The sequence below is a fragment of the Capsicum annuum genome, chromosome 9 (genome assembly GCF_002878395.1).
Source record: "Capsicum annuum cultivar UCD-10X-F1 chromosome 9, UCD10Xv1.1, whole genome shotgun sequence".
Classification (NCBI taxonomy): Eukaryota; Viridiplantae; Streptophyta; class Magnoliopsida; order Solanales; family Solanaceae; genus Capsicum; species Capsicum annuum.
In genome coordinates this window covers 211052377-211072703 of record NC_061119.1, presented here as the reverse complement: position 1 = coordinate 211072703, position 20327 = coordinate 211052377, and the positions used below count along the sequence as shown (strand labels likewise).

Genomic DNA, 20327 nt, shown 5'->3' with positions numbered 1-20327 from the left:
AAGGAGGGTCCTGAACAGAAAGTAAAATTCCATTTTTCAGGAGGGTCCTAAACAGAAAGTAAAATCCCATTTTTCAGGAGGGTCATGAACAGAAAGTAAAATCCCATTTTTCATGAGGGTCCTGAACAGAAAGTAAAATCCTATTTTAAGGAGGGTCCTGAACAGAAAGTAAAGTCCTCATGGATGTGTTTTTCCAATGGTAACTGAATTAAATGAAGTGAATTTGCCCCTATTTCAACAAAGAAAATTTGTCAGTTAAAAACTTAGTGGTGGCTTGTAGCACTTGGCTTCCCAGGGATCTGCTCCAACCATTGTTCCTTTCACCTTTGTTTCAGATCACTGAAACTTATCTCTGTCTTGTCGCATCATTGACCCAGATCCAAATTGAGGGAAATGAGTTTTGACTCGAACAATGAGTCTCCATTTTACCATGCCTCTGAGATGCACCCTTTTCCAAATCTTAATACTCCCACGAATCCAGCAGCCTGTCGGTTGATAGACTTCCTTTTCTTTGTGTTGAATTACGATCATATTTCTTTCATGTGCTGGTCCTTGGCTTTTCCTCAGAAAATTGGAAAGACTGGTAGCAAGTTTTGAAATCTTTTCTCGCTTGTTTTGACACAGACTTGACTTAAAATGTAGAGAAATGATGGTGACTGTTATTTTGATAAATGACATAAAAAGACAAAATATGAATATGTAATGAAAGAAAAAGGAAATGTCCCTTATTCAAAAAGAAAACTTATCTGAATACGGCAACCAATTCCAATGAGTATGACATGCATTTTGGATTAAGCTGCCTGATCTTCCTATCCAAACTTCCCATTTTTTGTTGAGTTCATGCCTTTGCCACTGAGCCACTTCTTCAAATCCATTGGACTCACATAACTCATTCAATTGAAAACAACTTAAAAGACTTTCGCCAACAAATCTCTTTCCTTTTCACTTTTCTCTCAAACTCGCCATCGCCTTACGGTGCCCATAAGGGTTTTCACCAATAAGACTCTCATTTTTATTTCTCTCAGCTCCCCATCGTCTTATAGTGCTCGTGAGGGTTTTCACAAGTATGAATCTCTCATTTTTATTTCTCTCGACTCACCATTGCCTTATGGTGCCCGCGAGGGTTTTCACTAATAAGACTCTCATTTTTATTTCTTTCCTGATTTTTTATACTGGGGAAGACAAGTAGTACCCAACAATGTATCATTATAACCATTGCATGCTTAGTCTTAACATTATCAAAGATTGATTTGAAGGACTTTCTTTGGTTGTAGCTTGGCTTTGGATAAGGTTAGGAAAGGATGACAAGAGACTCAAACGATACTTGAAGTGGGGGTGGGAGTTACAACTTTTGAAATCGACTCAAACAACACATTAACTCATGCCCCAGTTTTTGTTGACTGGTACCAGAATCTAAAATCTTTATTTGGTTGGACCGAGCCCTGAATAGGGAAGCCTATGTATCTCACCCCCAAGAGAGGAGAATCAGGTCGTACATAGTTCCATCAGCTTGTTCTTTGTTTTGATCTAATTTTCTCTTCTCTTTTTTTCTTTTATTATTATTTATTTATTTTTATTATTTTTTTCTTGACATTTCACTTTTTGCTTTGTTTTGATTCCAAAAGAGGGATATGAAAGAAAAAGAGGACTAAGCTCAAACGGGGTAAACAAAGAATGTCACAATGTTTGGATAACAGAATGAAATGCCTTCATCATATCAATCTTCAAAAATGCAAGTACTAGACATGTACTAAAATCAACAAAGGATAAAATATCATACATAATATCTTTTGACCGCATCAACATTGATAGCCATTTCTGCCATTTTGCCTTCAATATCTGTCAAATATAAGGCTCCATTGGGCAACACTTTCTTCACCATGAAGGGACCTTGCCAATTAGGGGAGAACTTGCCTTTTGCTTCAACCTGATGAGGAAGAATACATTTCAATACCAACTGACCAACTTCAAAATTCCTGGGACGTACCTTTTTGTTATACGCTCAAGCCATTCTCTTCTGATACAATTGGCCATGACATACCGACTTCAATCTTTTTTCATCAATCAAACTCAAATGTTCCAATTAGGTTTTGGCCCACTCATCATCATCAATCTCTGATTTCACAATGACTTAAAGAGAGGGAATTTCAACTTCAGTGGGAATGACTGCTTCTGTCCCGTACACCAATAAATATAGAGTTGCCCCTGTTGAAGTGTGAACAGTAGTGCGATACCCTAGCAATGCAAACGGCAACTTCTCATGCCATTGTCTATATCCTTGCACCATTTTCTGTAGTATTTTCTTGATATTCTTATTGGCAGCTTCCACCGTGCCATTTGTCTTTGGAAGATATGGAGTGGAATTTTGATATACGATCTTAAACTGTTGGCATACTTCTTGAATCAAATGTCTATTGAGATTGGCAGTATGTCTGTAATGATCATCTTTGGAATTCCAAACCTACAAATGATGTTGGCATGAAAGAAATCTACTACCGCCTTCTTTGTTACCGACTTGAAAGTTACTGCTTCTACCACTTTGTGAAGTAATTAATGGCCACCAGAATAAACCTATGCCTATTTGATGCTTTTGGCTCAATCGGTCCAATCACGTCCATTCCCCAGGCTACGAAAGGACATAGAACAACCATTGCGTGCAACTCAGTTGGAGAAGAATGTATTAGATCACCGTGTACCTGACATTGATGACACTTGAGAACAAATCGAATAGAATCCCTCTCCATAGTGAGCCAGTAATAGAGAATCTTCTTTGATAAGACATAACCGTTCATATGAGGCTCGCATACTCTGGAGTAAACTTCAACAATGATTGCCGAAGCTTCTTTTACATATACATACCTCAAAAGTCCCAGATCCGGGGTTCTCTTGTATAAGACTCTCCCACTTAAGAAAAATCCACTAGCCAAATGCCTAATAGTCCTCTTTTAATCATTGGTGGCATGTGCTGGGTATTCTCCTGACTGGATGTACTGCTTGATATAAAAGAACCAAGGTTCTCCATGGAGCTCTTCTTGAACTGCATTACAATAAGTGTGTTGATCATGACTCTGAATATGCACTGGATCGATGTAGGCCTTATCAGGATGTTGGGGCATCGAAGATAAAGTGGCCAACCCATCAGCAATCTCATTGCAAATTCTTGGAATATTCCTAAACTTTACAGACACAAACCGTTGACATAGATCTTTCAAGCATTGTCGATACGGTATTAGCTTTAAATCTTGCGTCTCCCAATCACCTTGAATCTGATAGTCGAGCAAATCTAAATCCCCAACACTATTAGTTCCTGGACTCCTATATCAACAACTAGCCTCAACCCAGAATGCGAGCTTCATATTCTGCCATGTTATTGGTACAATAAAATCGAAGTTGTACTGTTACCGAAAAATATTGCCCCACCTCAGAGATAAGAACAACACCTATTCTAACTCCCTTGACGTTAACAACTCCATCAAAGAACAACTTTCAACCTGGATCAACATCTATAATGACTTCATCGACACACAATACCTCTTCATCTGGAAAATATGTCTTTAATGGGTCATACTCTTCATCAATGAGATTCTTAGCAAGATGATCTGCTAAGGCTTGGTATTTCATGGCGGTTCGAGTCACATATACAATGTCAAACTTGGTAAGCAATATTTTCCACTTTGCCAATCAACTCGTTGGCATAGGCTTATGAAATATATACATCAACAGATCTATGCGGGAGATGAGATAAGTAGTATAAGATGAAAGATAATGCTTAAAATTTTGTTCTACCCAAGTCAGGGCACAACACGTTCTTTCAAGAAGTGTGTACTTGGCTTCATATGTTGTGAACTTCTTGCTAGGTAATAAATAGTTTATTCCCTTTTGCCCGTGACATCATGCTAACCCAAGACACAACTAAAGGAATTGTCCATGACTGATAAATATATGATCAAAGGCCTACCAGGATCCGGTGGTACCAGCACGGGCGGATTTAACAGATATCTTTTGATTTTATCGAACACTTCCTGGCATTCTTCAATCCACTCTACCACAACACTCTTTTTCAGCAACTTGAAAATGGGCTCACACGTGGTTGTGAGTTGAGAAATAAACCTGCTGATGTAGTTCAATCTACCCAGGAAACTTATCACCTCCGTCCTATTCTTGGGTGAAAGCAGATCTTGGATGGCTTTGATTTTCGAGGGATCCAATTCAATTCACAGATGGCTGACTACAAACCCCAACAACTTTCCAGACGGAACTCCAAATACAAATTTTGCTGGATTGAGCTTGAGATTATACCTGGGAAGCCTTCTAAAGAACTTTCTTAAATCTTTTACATGGTCAACCTGGCTCTTTGATTTAATAATTACATCATCTACATAGACTTAAATATCCTTATGCATCATATCATGAAACATGGTGGTCATGGCTCTCATGTATATTGTTCCAGCATTCTTCAAACCGAATGGCATCACTTGATAAAATAAGTACCCCACAGTGTGATAAAAGACGTCTTTTCCACGTCTTCATCATCCATAATGATCTGGTGGTATCCAGCATAACAATCCACAAAAAAGGCTACCTCATATTTAGCGCAATTGTTCAGCAAAATATGGATGTTGGGCAGCGAAAAATCATTATTCGGACTTGCTCTGTTCAAATCAAGGTAATCAACACATACTCGAATTTTGTCATCTTTCTTTGGGACAGGAACAACATTGGACAACCACGTAGGATAAAGAGCCACTCGAATGACTTTGGCTTTCAGTTATTTCATAATTTCCTCTTTGATTTTAATACTTACATCAGTTTTAAACTTCCTCAACTTCTATTTCACAGGGAGGGGAAGGCAGGATCAGTTGGCAATTTATAAGACACTAATTCAGTGGTTAAACCGGGCATATCATCATAAAACCATACAAAAACATTCTTATAATCAATTAATGCTTGAACCATGCCCTCTTTTAGCTGTGGCAAAGCATGTACACTAATTTTAGTTTCCCTAACATCTTCTTGATTCCCTCGATTAATTGGGTCAATTTCATTCAAATTAGGATTTGAATTGTCTTCAAATTGTTTCAACTCTTTGCTTATTTCTTCTAGTGCCTCTTATTCATCATATTCCCCTCTTGCTTCAATATATCTTGATTAGTTTGGATTTTAAGATTAGGCTAAAAATTTCACATGCATGTCATGTCATTAGAGTCAGCATAAAGAGAACTGTATAAAGAAAAGACAAAACAAAATACATTAGACAAAAAATAAAAGGGACATTACATTTCATTAAAAGGGAAAGGTAGGAGGGTTTAAACACAAACAACAGAATATAAACAAGCTAAATTCTGAGTTACAACCCTGGAATAACTCAAAAAACTGAAAGGAAAACAAAATAAACTATCAAAACAGCCTCCTGATGGGGAGAGGAGTGACTTCCCAATTGTTGAGACAGACAATTGGAACTATGAACTGCACATCTTCCTTACTGGTACCTTCTCCTGCTTCAACCATGTCAACTTCAATCAATAGGTTCTGGAAGTCATCAACCAATTTAGCTTTAAATTCTACATGCTTTATGACACCGCTCTTGACAAATGACTCACTGAGTAGCGGCGTTGGGTGAGGGAGTGACCATGTTTCCTTTTTCCTTTCCTTGGCCTCCTTCAGATCTTCAGTCGTAGGTTCAAAACCCAGACCAAAAGTGCCTATGTTCTCCCTCGGACATATAGGACGAACTATACCATACAGAGACACTCCCAAACCTTTTCCTGGCACAAATCCATACTTCAACATCTCATTCACCATCATGAAAGAAGTAGAAGACAATCGTGGTCCCGACATAACCTTCTCCTCAAGAATAAGATCCACCGACACTGTATCAAACGACTGATAGATAAATGTATCCTCTACACTAATTGCTTCAATAAGAGGGATGAGAGAATCTTTGTGGGCGGACAAATCCCTTTTGCCATGAATAACCACTTCTTGCCTGTCATGCTCAAACTTGATCATCTAGTGCAATGTAGATGCAACAGCCCCAACTTTGTGGACCCATGGTCTTCCCAACAACAGATTGTATGAGGAGTCAATATTCATCACTTGGAGCTCTATGGAAAATTCAACAGGCCCTATAAGCAACATTAGTTATATTTCGCCAATGAAGTCTGTTTTAGCCCCATCGAAAGTCCTGACACATACATTATTCGGCCTAATCCTCTCGACACCGATGTTCAACTTTTGTAGTGTAGATATAGGGCAAATATTTATGCCAGAACCTCCATCAATCATGACATGAGTGACGCAGAAATCTTAACACTTCACGGTAATGTAAAGACCCTGGTTATGCCCCGTACCTTCAACTGGAAATTTGTTATCAGAGAAGCTGATTCGATTTACTTCAAAGATTTTTTCGACTATTTTCTGAAGCTGATTTATCGTAATCTCCTTAGGAAAGTACGCTTTGTTTAATACCTTCAGTATAATGTCACGATGTTCCTTGGAATGCAACAACAAAGATAAGAGGGAAATTTGAGCAGGGGTCTTCTTCAACTGATCTATTATTGAATACTCTGGAAATTTCATCTTTTTCAAAAATTCTTCAACTTCTTTTTCGGTGACAGGCTTCTTGACAGATGAAGGCCCACTTACCCCTGGCTTGGGCTTCATCAAACCTTTAAGCACGAAGCATCTTCCTGACCGAGTCAGACCCCCTATCACATCTACTTCTTCCTCGACTTTCTTTCCTTAATAAGTCATCACAGTCTGCTTATAGTTCTAGGGTACCTTTTTCGTATCAACTGTCGGAGGTTGGGTCACCGGTTTGATGATAATAGGCGCTGCAAGTACTCCTTTCACTGTCAAGATAGGCTTACCCGGAGCTCCTATCACCATTAAATTATGCTCGTCTTAACTTAGACCAACATTTTTTCTGGCTCCTTGCACCACAATCACAGGTTTCTTTGTGCTTTCTTGGACTTTATCTTCTCCCATTCCTTCCTGGCTTAATGACATTGCTTTCAATGAATCTTCAACATTCACCTATTTGTCCTCCTTGGTTTGTATTCTGACAATAGGCTTATAACACATTGATGACTCTTTGCCATCATATATCAACTCCAATATATTAGTTTCAGCATGGTTGGCAATGGATTCTGGTTAATGTTTGGAATTTACAGGGCCTGGACTAGAAGTTGATTTGCATCAATTAAATCTTAGAAAACTCTCTTCAAATGCCAGCATTTCTCGATGTCGTGCCCCGGCATATCAAAACAATACGCATATCTTAATGAATAATCAAGATTTCTCGGAGGTGGATTCAAAAGCCTTCCTTGAATTAGGCTCAATACCTTCAAATTCCTCAACCTAGGTTGGAAAGCGGGTTTGGAGGGTTTTTGGTAATTTGGAGGAGCTGAAGGACGATTTTGAGGAGCTTATGCATGCCATTGTGGGTAAAAAAGGGTTTGAGCATATGCTTGTGCGCTATTTACTGGGTACGGGGGTGGTGGAATGGAATATAGTGGGTTTTGTAGGGGATAGTAATGATGGGAAAGAATATATGGAGCTTGGGCATAGGCTTGGGCTTGGGGTTAGTGATAGGGGCAAGGTGGTCTTTTGGGATAGGAATGGGATATAGCTATAATGGTTGCCACCTCCTCTTTCTTATTTTTTACCTCCAAAAGTTCCAGAGCCACCTTGAATTGCTTGGGTGATGGCTTTTAATGCGGCAAAACTCATAATCCATCTAGTCTTGTTTCTGTCCTCTATCATCTCTCCCATTTTTAGGACTTCAATAAATGACTTTCTCATCGCCGGAAGTAAATGTTGAAAATAGGTCTCATCCTATGCCAGAATGAAGACCTCTACTAACTTACTCTCCTTCATTGGAGGTTTTACCCTTGCGGACTGTTCACGCTATCTTATCGCGTATTCCCAAAAACCTTTAGTACTTTTCTTTTTCATATTGACCAGGGATTTCTCATCAGGAACCAGATCGATGTTATATTGAAAATATTGCACAAATTCATTAGCTAGGTTATCCCAGTTGTTCCAATTGTCAATATCCTGATCGATGAAACATTCTAAAGCCAGACCGGAAAGACTCTCACCAAAGAAAGCCACAAACAACTCTTCTCTTCCCCCTGCAGCCCTCAATTGGTTGCAATAACGTCTCAAATGCGCCACGGGATCACCGTTTCCCTCGTACTTCTCAAATTTGGTCATTTTAAAACCAAGGAGAAGGTTAACGTCTGGGCATATGCAAAGATCTCTATAGGAAACACTCTTATAACCCCCGATTCCTTGTAAATTCCTCATGGCCTGTTCTAAAATTTTCAATTTCCACGCTATGACTTCTTGTTCCTCTATTGTAACTAGCTTCTCTGTATCAAATGGAAATGCAGGTGGATGAGTGTACCCATATGGTTCATTCATCTTCAAAGTAGGTTCCAGGGCATAATACTGATTATCTGAAACCTTCAATACTGGCTCACTAACAGACTGAAGGAGTACCATTGTCGGACGTACAGTATAGATTGGAGCTTTAGGTGGTGGCGGAGCCACGAACACAGGCGCTGCCGGTGGCTCCGAATGAGTCACGGGCCTTAGTTGAGGAACTGCTAGGGGAACACTATAAGTGCCAGGGTAATATTGCCGTGGAGTGAATCCGTTGACTCAATGGGAACAGTGAATTGCGCCTAAGAGAGCTGTGGGCAATTAGGGAAATTCCCAAGATCTTTAGGGAGTGGAGGAGGAGGCATGCCACTAGCCCATGCTCGGTGAAGATCTAGCAATTGTTGTCTAAGTCTTAATACCTCATCATTGCGTTCTAAACTTTCTTTCCTGGGATCCTGATCTGGGTCAATGAGTGAATTTTCAATCTCCCTACTAGACATGACAAGCTTATCTTTTGATCTAGTGAAGTACAGATGCCTAGACAAAGTGCTACAAAGCAACCACTTATCTGAAAGAACATGCTCATCAAAGGCAAAACCCATTAGGATTAGGTCAGGAAACAAGCATAGAAATCACATAGTATACATCATAGGTTTATGTACATTTCTACTGGCCTTTGAGGGTACTGAGGCCATTTTAACATCATCCCGATTTTCTCATTACATTATCACACCTCGTTCTTTCTGCTTTTCACCTTCACTTCTTCCTTCTTTTGCATCAATTTCTTCTCTTCCTCTTTTCTTCTCTCATTGCTATTTCTTTCTTTTCTTCTCTCGCTATCTCATTTCTTTTTGTCATTCTTTATGGGTTTTGCTTTTCTTTAAAAGAGGAAAATAATGAAAAACAAAGAAACAAAATGATTAGATCGAACCCAAAAGTAGGTTGCCTACGTATCATATTAATGAATCAGATCTTGCGTAGTTCGGGAGACATATGCACAAATATCACATAATTGAAGATTTTTGATTTTTGATTTTTTTTTTTGGCGAAAAACAAACAAAAGAAAAAACCAACATCACTACATTTCATAAAAGGGATGACTCAAACATACTTCAAATTTAAGACAAACTTAAAACTAATCAACGAAAACTAAACAACACTCTAGACATATAGGACAACATGCGTAACATTCCTTATAAAGACCCTAGCGTTAAAACAAACTGGACATCGACTTAACAAAGACACAATACTACAATGGCAGAAAAGTAAAGGACTCAAACTAAACAAAAGATAAGAAATGCTCTTTCAAACTGGTGCGTCGTGTAATGAACCTGGCTGAGATAGACGTGTCTGTGAAATTCTCTTTCTCCCACTCAAACTATATAGCATATCTTGCAAGGACAGTTTGATATTTTGGAAGAAACTTCTAGCACGTATTCCTGCCTCATGGGGAGTGCACCTGAAAAGACTGTTCTGACATATTTCCACAGTTGCGAGCAAACCTGATAACTGAACTCTCAACTCCTCCACTTTGATCCCCGCACCCTCATCTTGACGAACATCAACTATGCATTCTTCCTGTGTTCTTCCTCTAAGCTGTGCTGGTAATGGTCTACTGATACCCCGAGGCATGGACTCTAGCCAGATCTCATATCTCTGAGTGTACCCCGGATTATCCAAACCTTTTTTAAGAGTGTCTACACCTAGCATTGTTGCATGCTTCCATAACTGCTCGTATTTCCTCTCACCTAAGGCTTGGTCCTTGAAGTACTCAACATTCTTTAGAAGATCCACTACTGTTTGCACGTCCTGCGGCCTGCCCAACTGGCGCATTATCCTAGAAGGACTGTATGGTCTAGTGCAATTGAGTCCTAACATAACTAGAAGGAGCTGCATCTGACAACCAAACAAGATTATTTTTGGACGAAGCCACAGATAAGTCTACAAAATGTTATCCTCGGTTCTTGACTCAAGAAATTCAATCCAAGCATCGACTCCCACGAGTTGCGAGAATTTATCAAAGCGCCACCTGAGGTCCATGACTTTCACTCGATTGGGAACACAACTATCAACCATGTCTGGTCTAACTAAAGAAGGCGCATGCAAATGCTCCATCATCCACAACTACAATATCAGGTTACTGCCCTCCAAAAATCTCATCCCCCGTTTACTTCGGTTAAAGCGTTATATATTTCTGTTAAGATCATGGGTATAATAGTGAACTTTTCCTTTTGATTAGTGACCTTGACCTTTTGATTAACGATCTTGCCTTTTTGATATGTGATATTGTCTTTTTTATCCTTATGAAATAGAGCCATTACCACAGATTGCAAGCGTGTATTAATACGCCTTTCTTCTAGCGGAAACACTAAAGTGCCTAACAGAGCGAGGGTGAAGACTTCAAGATGTTTTCTTTCCCAATTATGCTTAGTCATATAAAATTCATCCCAAAAGTAGTCAAAACCTTTCAAGGACCCAAACCTAGCGAATAAAAAGTCAAAGGAAATCCATGATTGATTCAGATAACCCAAATGCTTGTTGTTACTCTTTAACCCACAACCTTGTAGAAATTTATTGCCCGAGTGATTCTGAGCTCGGATCATACTCTTATCGATATAAGGCAAATAAAGCATACCGAATATTTCTGCCAAGGTAGGAGTCATTCATAGTTTCCGAACCTGAACACCACACTACTAGGATCCCAAAAGGTTAACATAGCATCTATTAGATCTGGCCGAGGTGTAAGATATAGAAGCTCCATAGGATCACCTAGTATCTTAATTACCTCTTGCTTATTAGTACAGTTGGACGTGCCCCACCACTTGATTAACTTTTTGGGTACTTTGGAAACCATCAAGTCTCTAGAACCTATGGGATTCATCCTGTAAGAACAAACCATACTCAAAATTCAAAACAAGAGAAAGAGCTCCCGACCCTCGGGATTTTAGCTTAGAGAAATATCATATGACATAGAGGGACAGATCGACCTATAACTTAAATATACCGAACAGTACCGCCGAATGAAATCAGCCTACTTGGCAAGGACCAGTTGACAACACTAGATTACGAGGAGAAAGACCCTAGCCTAAGATCGAGATGAAGATCAAGGTAAAAAGATTACCGGACCTGCCGAGGGTTGCCTACGTATCCCACCTCGAGGGACGAGAATCAGGTATGCGTAGTTCATCCAGATTAGACAATTAAGGACTACAATGAACTAAGACTTGACCTAATAGGTGGGATTACAGACGGACGATGGAAATAACATCTTTTTGGGTTTTTTAATAAACACTTTACATAAAAATAGTACCACTATGAAATTAAAATCTTTTTGGTATTTTCATGAAATGTACAAAACTCCTACAATTTTTTTCCAATTTTGTTTTATAAAAACTCCTATGAATGAAAAATCTTTTTGAAGTTTTCGAATTGTGAATGCATGCTAAACGAGACAAAGGAACATTTTTTTTGATGTTTTTGTTTTTGAGAAATGAGTGCTAAAGGTAAAAGTTTTTTTTTTCTTCTGAATTTTTGGATTGTGAAAAACAAAAGCCATAAAGAACTCGAAAAACTACGAAACTCTTTCTTTTTTCTTTTTCTTTTCTTTTTTTCCATTACCCATACACTTTACTTCTAACACATGTTTCCCCAAATTAGTCCGTCAAATGACCATGTTACCCTCAAAGATGCAACATTTAGCACGTTGGGATGTTTTAGAGGTGAGTATCCTATGAAGGACCAAGTAGGCCCCGCTAAGTCTCGACATGATGCACATAAACATGACCAGAAGGTAACATGACCTGAAGGCTAACCTACGCTGGGGTTCACTAACAAGGCTGTTCGGGGGAGCGTATGATTGATAGTGGCTGCGGCAGCTTTCCACCTACTCCATATAACCCAACGGCTCCCCCATTCTAAAATAAGGGTGACTCAACTATAGGTCGTGTACACACGTGTACTACAGACTTGTTGCAGAAAGAATGACTCGGGTTATGCACATGACGTCATATATAAAAAAGTAACATATTAAATAAAAACTGTAAACAAAGAGCACGTAGGCACTCACCAATGATAAACAATAACACAAAATAACACAAACAAAATGTCTATACACCTATAATGCCAAACTAAGACGATACAACTCCAAAATAAGCTTGAATTCTAAAAAGTGCTCCCCAGCGTAGTCGCCAGAGCTGTCACACCCTTTTTAAACTCCAAAAATGATTCATTTTAAGTTCGAAAGGGTTTTTATTATCAACGTGACAAAAGATGAAAAAAAATTTCGAAAAGAATTCACTTTACAATTAACTCAGAGTCGCCACTTGGCTTAATCCGGTGTGCCAAGTCACATTTAAAAAGTCCTTTTTAAAATGATTTGACTCTTTAAAACTGATTTGTGAACAGAGATTCCGGCTAAGAAATTCTGTTGATCGAGGGGAAGGTGTTAGGCACCCCTCGGTCCCGTGGTTCAACCACGATCGCTTAGTAGAGCGTATCGGCTAATTTGACATTATAAATGTATAAAACACACAAAACAAACAAAAAACAATAAAACAAACAAACGAAAACAAAACGAACCAAAAATACAGTGTCCAGTCCAATTTATACAGTCCAAATAGAAAAATGCAAAAAATAAATCCTATCTAACCTATACTAATTCCAACTTCGCTCTCGTGCATTACCCGATGCCTCGGGCCTTCATCACAAATGTTCTCAGGGTACATAATACTTTGGGACATTTCCCGATGAATGAACATAAATAGCTTGGGGTATTCCCCGGCCAAATGATACATTCAATCCCGAAATCAATAAAACCAAACCGTTCAACACGTATTTCAAGCATTCAATAATTCAACGAGCAAAACTTATTCCTAAATCTTTGCCTACCAGAGCCTACTTTTGCCTATTCATTTGGCCTACCATGATACTATCATGTCAATGATATTCAATGAATCAAAATAAATTAACGCTTATTTTTTTATCAATTTCAATTCCTACCCCCTCCTAAAATAGTTTCCTTTTCAATCAATCAATGATTAACAGATCTTTTAGTTTAACACCTCTTCAAAATTCAGAACCAACATCCATACATCAACCAACAAAAATTCAAACATATGAATCATTCATACCCATCACAATAGTTAATACCACTAAAAATCTCAAGAAATCACGCCAAGGCCATATTCGAAATAATAAAGAGATAGAGTTGAGAAAATGGACCTTCAAAGATTACGATGATATCAATGTTTAAGAAAACCAAACCCGAAAGATAAAATAGAAACTCTCAATAGAGATAAGATCATAACACGAATCGATAAACAGCAGTCCGAAATTGACCACAATAACCTGACTAAGACCCAAAATAGAAATCCCAACCCGATCGATGACATGATTTGATCACAAAAAAACCTCTAAGACTGTCACTGACGATGAACAACAAACGTAGACAAACCTAAAAAAAAACTCCCAACGACACGACAAAAATCGAGATCCAAGAGATTTCGGCGAAGTAGTCGCTGGAACAGTGACCAAACCTGCAAAACCCTTTTCCGAATAACTTCGAATCTACCCTTTTTTCTTCCTTATTATAGATCGACCCTCAAATCCCTCTCTTGCGTGCGAGTCACTCAATATTTTCCCTCAAACTCTCCACTACCTGATTGTCTATTCCAGTCGTGTATTCTGTGTGCGTGAGTGAGTGTGAATCAGTGAGGTGTAGTATATGAGAGTGTGTGTGTGTGAGTTACTGTGTAAAAGAAAAGAAGGCCCAAAAAATAAAGTCTGTCAGTGTTTTTTTAATGGAGAAGATCATGTTCTTGGTATGTTATGTGTAGATGATGATAAGAGCAAGAACTAGAAAAATTGTGAGGCCTTCCTCCCCTTTTCTCTCATGCACTGTGTGTGTATACATTTCAAAGGAAAGAAAAATATTTTTGGTGACTTGTGGGTCCATCCCCCTAGGTAATTTCCTGGAAAATTCCCTGGGTCCTTTCTTTGTTGACAAGCAAAATAAAAAATGAGGGAGGGGTCACGTGAGGTGGGGGTAGGAGGGGTAGGGGTTAGGATATGTGACCGTGTGGCCACTGTGTTATTTGATTTTGGTTCTACTTTGTCATATGTATCTATCAATTTTGTTGTGGATTTGGACAAGGTGTGTGTCTACTTGACTTTTCTATTCACGTGCCCACTCCTGTGAGTGATTCTCTTGTTGTTGATAGGATTCATCATTCTAGTTCTGTTATGTTATGGGGTATCAAACTTGGGCAGATTTTGTGATTCTAGACATGATAGATTTTGATATAATTTTGGGTATGAGTTGATTATCTATATATCATGCTATGCTGCATAGTCATGCTAAGATAGTGACTGTAGCTATGCCGAAAATGGATAGACTTAAGTGGGAGGGTGATTATAGTCCTACTCCAATGAAACTTATTTCTTTCTGCGTGCAAAGAGGTTAATTGGAAGAGGTTGTTTGACCTTCCTAGCATATCTTCGGGACACTTCCATAGAGGTCCCATCTATTGAGTTAGTTTCTATGGTGTGTGAGTTCCAAGAGGTTTTTCCTGAAGATCTGCCTGGTATGCCTCCAGGCTTTGACATTGATTTTTGTATTGATCTAGACCCAGATACTCGTCCTATTTCTATTCCTTCCTATAGGATGTCTCCAGCTGAGTTAAGGGAGCTAAAGGCTTAGCTGCAGGATTTATTGAGTAAGGGTTTTATTTGTTCGATTGCCTCTCCATGGGGTGGTCCTGTCTTGTTTGTGAAGAAGAACGATGGTAGTCTTCTTATGTGTATAGACTATAGGTAGATGCACAAGTTATATTCCATAATAGGTATCCTTTACCCTATATCAGTGATTATTTAACAAGTTATAGGGTGCATCTGTATTTTCTAAGATTGATTTGAGCTCCGGGTATCATTAGCTTAAGATCGAGTCTGCCGATATTTCTAAGCCTGTTTTCAAACCCGGTATGGGCACTTTGAGTTTTTTGTGATGTCTTTTGGGTTGACTAATGCCCCAACTACCTTTATGAGTTTGATGAAGGGGATATTTAAACCTTACTTGAATTTTTTCATGATTGTATTTATTGATGATATTATGGTTTATTATAGAGTAAAAAGGAACTTGAGAATCACTTAAGGATTGTTTGGGTTGTTAGAAGAGAAAAAGCTTGATGCGAAGTTTTCTAAGTGCAGGTTCTAGTAGGTTTCTTTCTACTGTTCTTCATAGATAATGTGTGATATATATTGTGTATGGATATGGATGTTAGGCTTGATTATGAGTAGGATGACTTGGCCTCGATTGTTAATATTTGGAGTTTATACGCTGGCTTGGGACCCGTAAAATGTCATGTTTATACCCTTTCTAAATTCTATTGCTTTTCCTCTCTAGTTTAAATTAGTTGTAGCGTAGTTATGATGTAAACCTATGTTTGGGATGTGGTTTTAGTATTTGAAGCATGATTTGTATATTTAGCCTTATAGGGCTAGTTTGATAGTCTTGAAATCATAAGTTGCATAGAGTTGACTTGAGTACCCTTGTTTCTAGTCAAAGTTGCTAGCTTGAATATGGCTTACTTGACATCTAGAAGATAAAATTGATACCTTAGCCTAGTTTGGGGCATAGTTTTCCTAATTATGGAAAGTGAGGTTTAGAAGTGGGATCGTCTGGCCCATTTAGGCCTAAACTTATGTTAAGTATTATGGACTTAATTGCGGATGTTAGACATAGATGAGGGTAGTAAACCTTAGAACAAGGTTACTTGATAACTTGGTAACTTTTATTGATGTTCCCAGATTGTGGCTTTTGAGTTATAGTTATGATACTTCCTATGGATGTGATATTGGGCATTTAGAGATGCTATTTCCTCTTAGACTTGATGATTGACCCATAGAGTTGCTATTTTCTTTAGTCATGATTATTGGACCACTAGAGACAATGTTCCTCTTAGATATGCAAATTGGCCGAGAGAGGTGATATTCCTCATAGTCATGATGTATGTGACCTATCGATATAAGATATCCTATAGACGATTACATGTGTCATCTATATTATACCTCCAATATGTGAGATACTTTCTATATGTGAGACTATTAGAGATATGCTATGGCTTATAAATATGATTATCGATATGAGTTTTGGATATGTATATGGGCCTAAGGCCGTGATTATAATGTTGTGACTATCCGAATAAATTAATGGGACAAGAACTGGGTTATGATAATGATTGAATATCCGAGGAATGTTTACCAATGTAAATGATAGGACTACAGTTTATGAATACATATATTTTTGTATACACATATCTTTGGTATGGGATGGTGGAATATACAGTATGTTAATTACGACTTTATTGATTGTATACTGGTTATGGCATGCATAGATTTGGTACATTCATGATTATTATTTCGGTAATTGATGTGATTGTAACTGAAATATGATCTTACAATTGTTCTGCCTAATTAACGGCTAAGCTATGTGGGAACTAGTTGTCTATTAGGGGACTATTGCTCTTGATGGCTAGGAATCTAATGTATTAGTTAATGAATCTTGCTTAATTGAAACATGGTAGCTAGAGATGGTTAATGCGTGACTTATAGTGGGTCGGGTCTAGCAGAGGTGAAAATTAGTTGGTATTGATAACTAAGTTTGTGATATTGATTAGTCGATAAACAAGGTGTTGTGTGTTAATGAGGCAAGATGATAAGAGATGTTGGTAATAAGAGGTGACTAGTTAATAACTTTGAATAGTTACTAAATGGTTAACTAATTAATAGTTAAGCAAGGATTGTTGGTAAACGATAATTAGATAATGAATAGTGTCAGTTAATAAAAGATAGTTAGGTGACAAGTAGTAATGCATTGTCTTGTAATGATTACTGGATATAGGATGATTAGTAGATAATAATGAATGATGGATAAATGAAGATTTTGGTCTAGTGATGAACCTTGACTAGATGTTAGATGCTGGCTATTAAATAAGTAGTGGTTAGTTGCTATCCCATGAACAAGGATAACGTGGAGGATAATGTTTAGTCTAATAACTAGAGGTTATGTGATGACTAGCGAACTAGTGATTCTATTATAATGAGTATTGGTTAGCTAATAACGAGTAGTTGAGAAGTATTGACTAGATAGATATTCTATGATGATATGACTATTTTTATGAGTATTTTAGTGTATATTATTTGGTAATGACTATTATGATGATATGTTGATTACCGAAAAGGCTGGAGGACACTATTATGATAATATGTTGATACCTGTCAAGGCCAGAGAATACTATTGTGACGATATTGATATCCGACAAGACCGGAGGACACTGTTGTGATGATGTTGATACCTAGAAAGGCTGAAGAATACTATTGATGATGTGTTGATATTCGGCAAAGTCGGAGGTTGATTACGATGATGATGGTCCTGATGAAGATAGTTATGATGAGTTGTGATACTGGTTGTGTACTTTGCCTTTATTCCTACATGTGCATCGCATATCACTAGTATGCACCTATATTTATCAGCCGGTATAGGATGGTTGCATATATATGAGTGAAGAATATTTCTTGTGTTTTTGTATACTAATTAAACCTTTTGAGTCTGGGGCGGTGGGGGTACGCATAGGCTCGGCTAAATATTTGGTTGTCCGTAAGTTGAGTGCTAAGGAGATTGCATCTGTGAAGGTCCAGAAGAAGAATCTTCCTATTGAGGAGGTCACTTTTTGCTGATTCAAGTAATTCCTTAGTACTTTCCTTGTCGCTTGTTTGTCATTAGGGGACAAACGATTGTTTAATTAGTATCTGATGTAACGACCCTCCCGGTCGTTTGTGAAATACTTACATCTTTCTTATTAGCTCTTCTTTTAGTTTCTATACGTAATTTATGACTTACAGAGATAGATAGTACCGATTCTTGATGTGTTCCAGGTGATTAAGTCCTTTGTTGAGTATTTTAGATAATTAATTTAATTAGTGATTTAATGAGTTCAAAACTCATAATTTAACTACTTATGGGGTCAACACAAAAAATAAATTTAAGTTAGAAGGGTTTATCGGGTATAATAATAGAAGCAAATGGTCACAAGAAAGAACGGTTAGCAACCATATTTCGTATTCACCGCTTTAAAGAAAATCTGTGACCTCTTACAGGTTTGTTTTCTAATATCTTTAGAATTTGATTTGAAACTAGTAAATAAATGTTGTGTAGTGATTTCCTGTAATTATTGGCGTAGTTGACCAACAAAAGTAATATTAAAATAGTAATATGAGAGATATGAGATATTCTTCATATTTGTGCTTTTATATGGATTGGGATAAATCAGTGGAAACAAATTTATATTAGGATAGATGGTCATGTTTTAATGATGATATATGGGTTTTTGGTGCTTGCAGTGTCATGATAGAACTATTTTGTTCTTGGCATCAGCAGCGTGCCTCGGAGATTTGGAACTAACAATTGTTACTTTTGACAGTAACAATATAGTAATAATAATGTCATAATAATATTGAGGTTTAAGCGTAGAACAACGTTGTGTTTTATATGGATGGATTATATAATTTGACATGTTATCAAAGTATATATGTTTTGGGTTATGATTATATATATGTGATCTATTGATAAATTATTCTGCACTAGCTATTTGGTATCATTTTATTTTAATGGGAATAATCTTCTTACTATTTTGTTAGTAGATAAGACTAGAATGAATATTTTATTTTGCTAAACAATTCGTTCATGGCTATTTGATTGGATTGGACTCGATATTCCCTTTTTGGCTATTTGATTTACTCAATATTGGCCATTGAATCAACATATTATATTCTTTACTCTCTAAATCAACAGGAGCTACTGTTTTGATTATTTCTTTAGGTCTTAAGGGTAAAAACGTGTAAAATATGTGTCACTAGATTCGTACTCTTATTGGTATTACAATTTGAACAACTTTGAAATATTCAGAAGCTTTACAGAGTGGCAAGACCCTCGCACAGTAGCTTGCTTTCGAGTTCTTCGATTGAGGTAGGTTAAGATTTAATTTGAGTTTAGACTCGACTTAATTGTGTGTATGCTCCTAAATTAGATACTTGTTGATTGATATTCGGATATGCTTGAAATTGTTGATATTTGGACTATTGATTCATGTATAAATGATTATTAAAAATTTACTTGATGAAATTGTCTTATGACTTTAAGTTTACTTGTAAACTTGGTACATTGTGTTGTATGTTGTGAGGTAGTTTAAATTTGATATTGATATTACTTTTTTATATGTTGGATCGGGTACCACGCCGGTACGGATATGTATATGTTGGATTGGGTACCACGCCTGTATGGATATATATATGTTGGATCGGGTACCACGCCGGTACAGATATGTATATGTTGGATCGGGTACCATGCCGGTACGGATATATATATGTTTGATCGGGTACCACACTGGTATGAATGTTTATATGTTGGAAGGGGTACCACGCTGGTACGGATATTTATATGTTGGATTGGGTACCACGCCGGTACGGATATTTATATGTTGGATCGGATACCATGCCGGTACGGATATGTATATGTTGGATCGGGTACCACACCGGTAGAGATATTTATATGTTGGGTCGGGTACCACGCCGGTACGTATATGTATATGTTGGATCGGGTAGGTACCACGCCAATATGAATATTTATATGTTGGATCGGGTACCGCGCCGGTACAGATATATATATGTTAGATCGAGTACCACGTCGGTACAGATATATATATGTTAGATCGGGTACCACGCCGGTACGGTACGTGAACATCGATTGTTCGCTGCAGGTCATGACTATTTGGGCAAAAATAAGTCTCATAGCATGTGTGTATGTATTTATGTTGATTCTGTGGATGTTTACAGTATGGTTTATAATCTTGATGGTTATGTGGCTTATTTGTGAGCACTTTTTGACC

General features: G+C 37.7%; 1 long non-coding RNA gene across 1 annotated transcript in view; it reads left to right on the top strand.

Annotated features, from left to right (window-relative positions):
* Window positions 1–18223, top strand: part of LOC124887235 — a 31992-nt gene extending 13769 nt beyond the window's left edge. The window contains exon 2 of the long non-coding RNA XR_007044598.1: window positions 17625–18223. This is a non-coding gene — a long non-coding RNA (uncharacterized LOC124887235). The remainder of the gene's footprint in view (window positions 1–17624) is intronic.
* Window positions 18224–20327: the final 2104 nt, after the last annotated feature.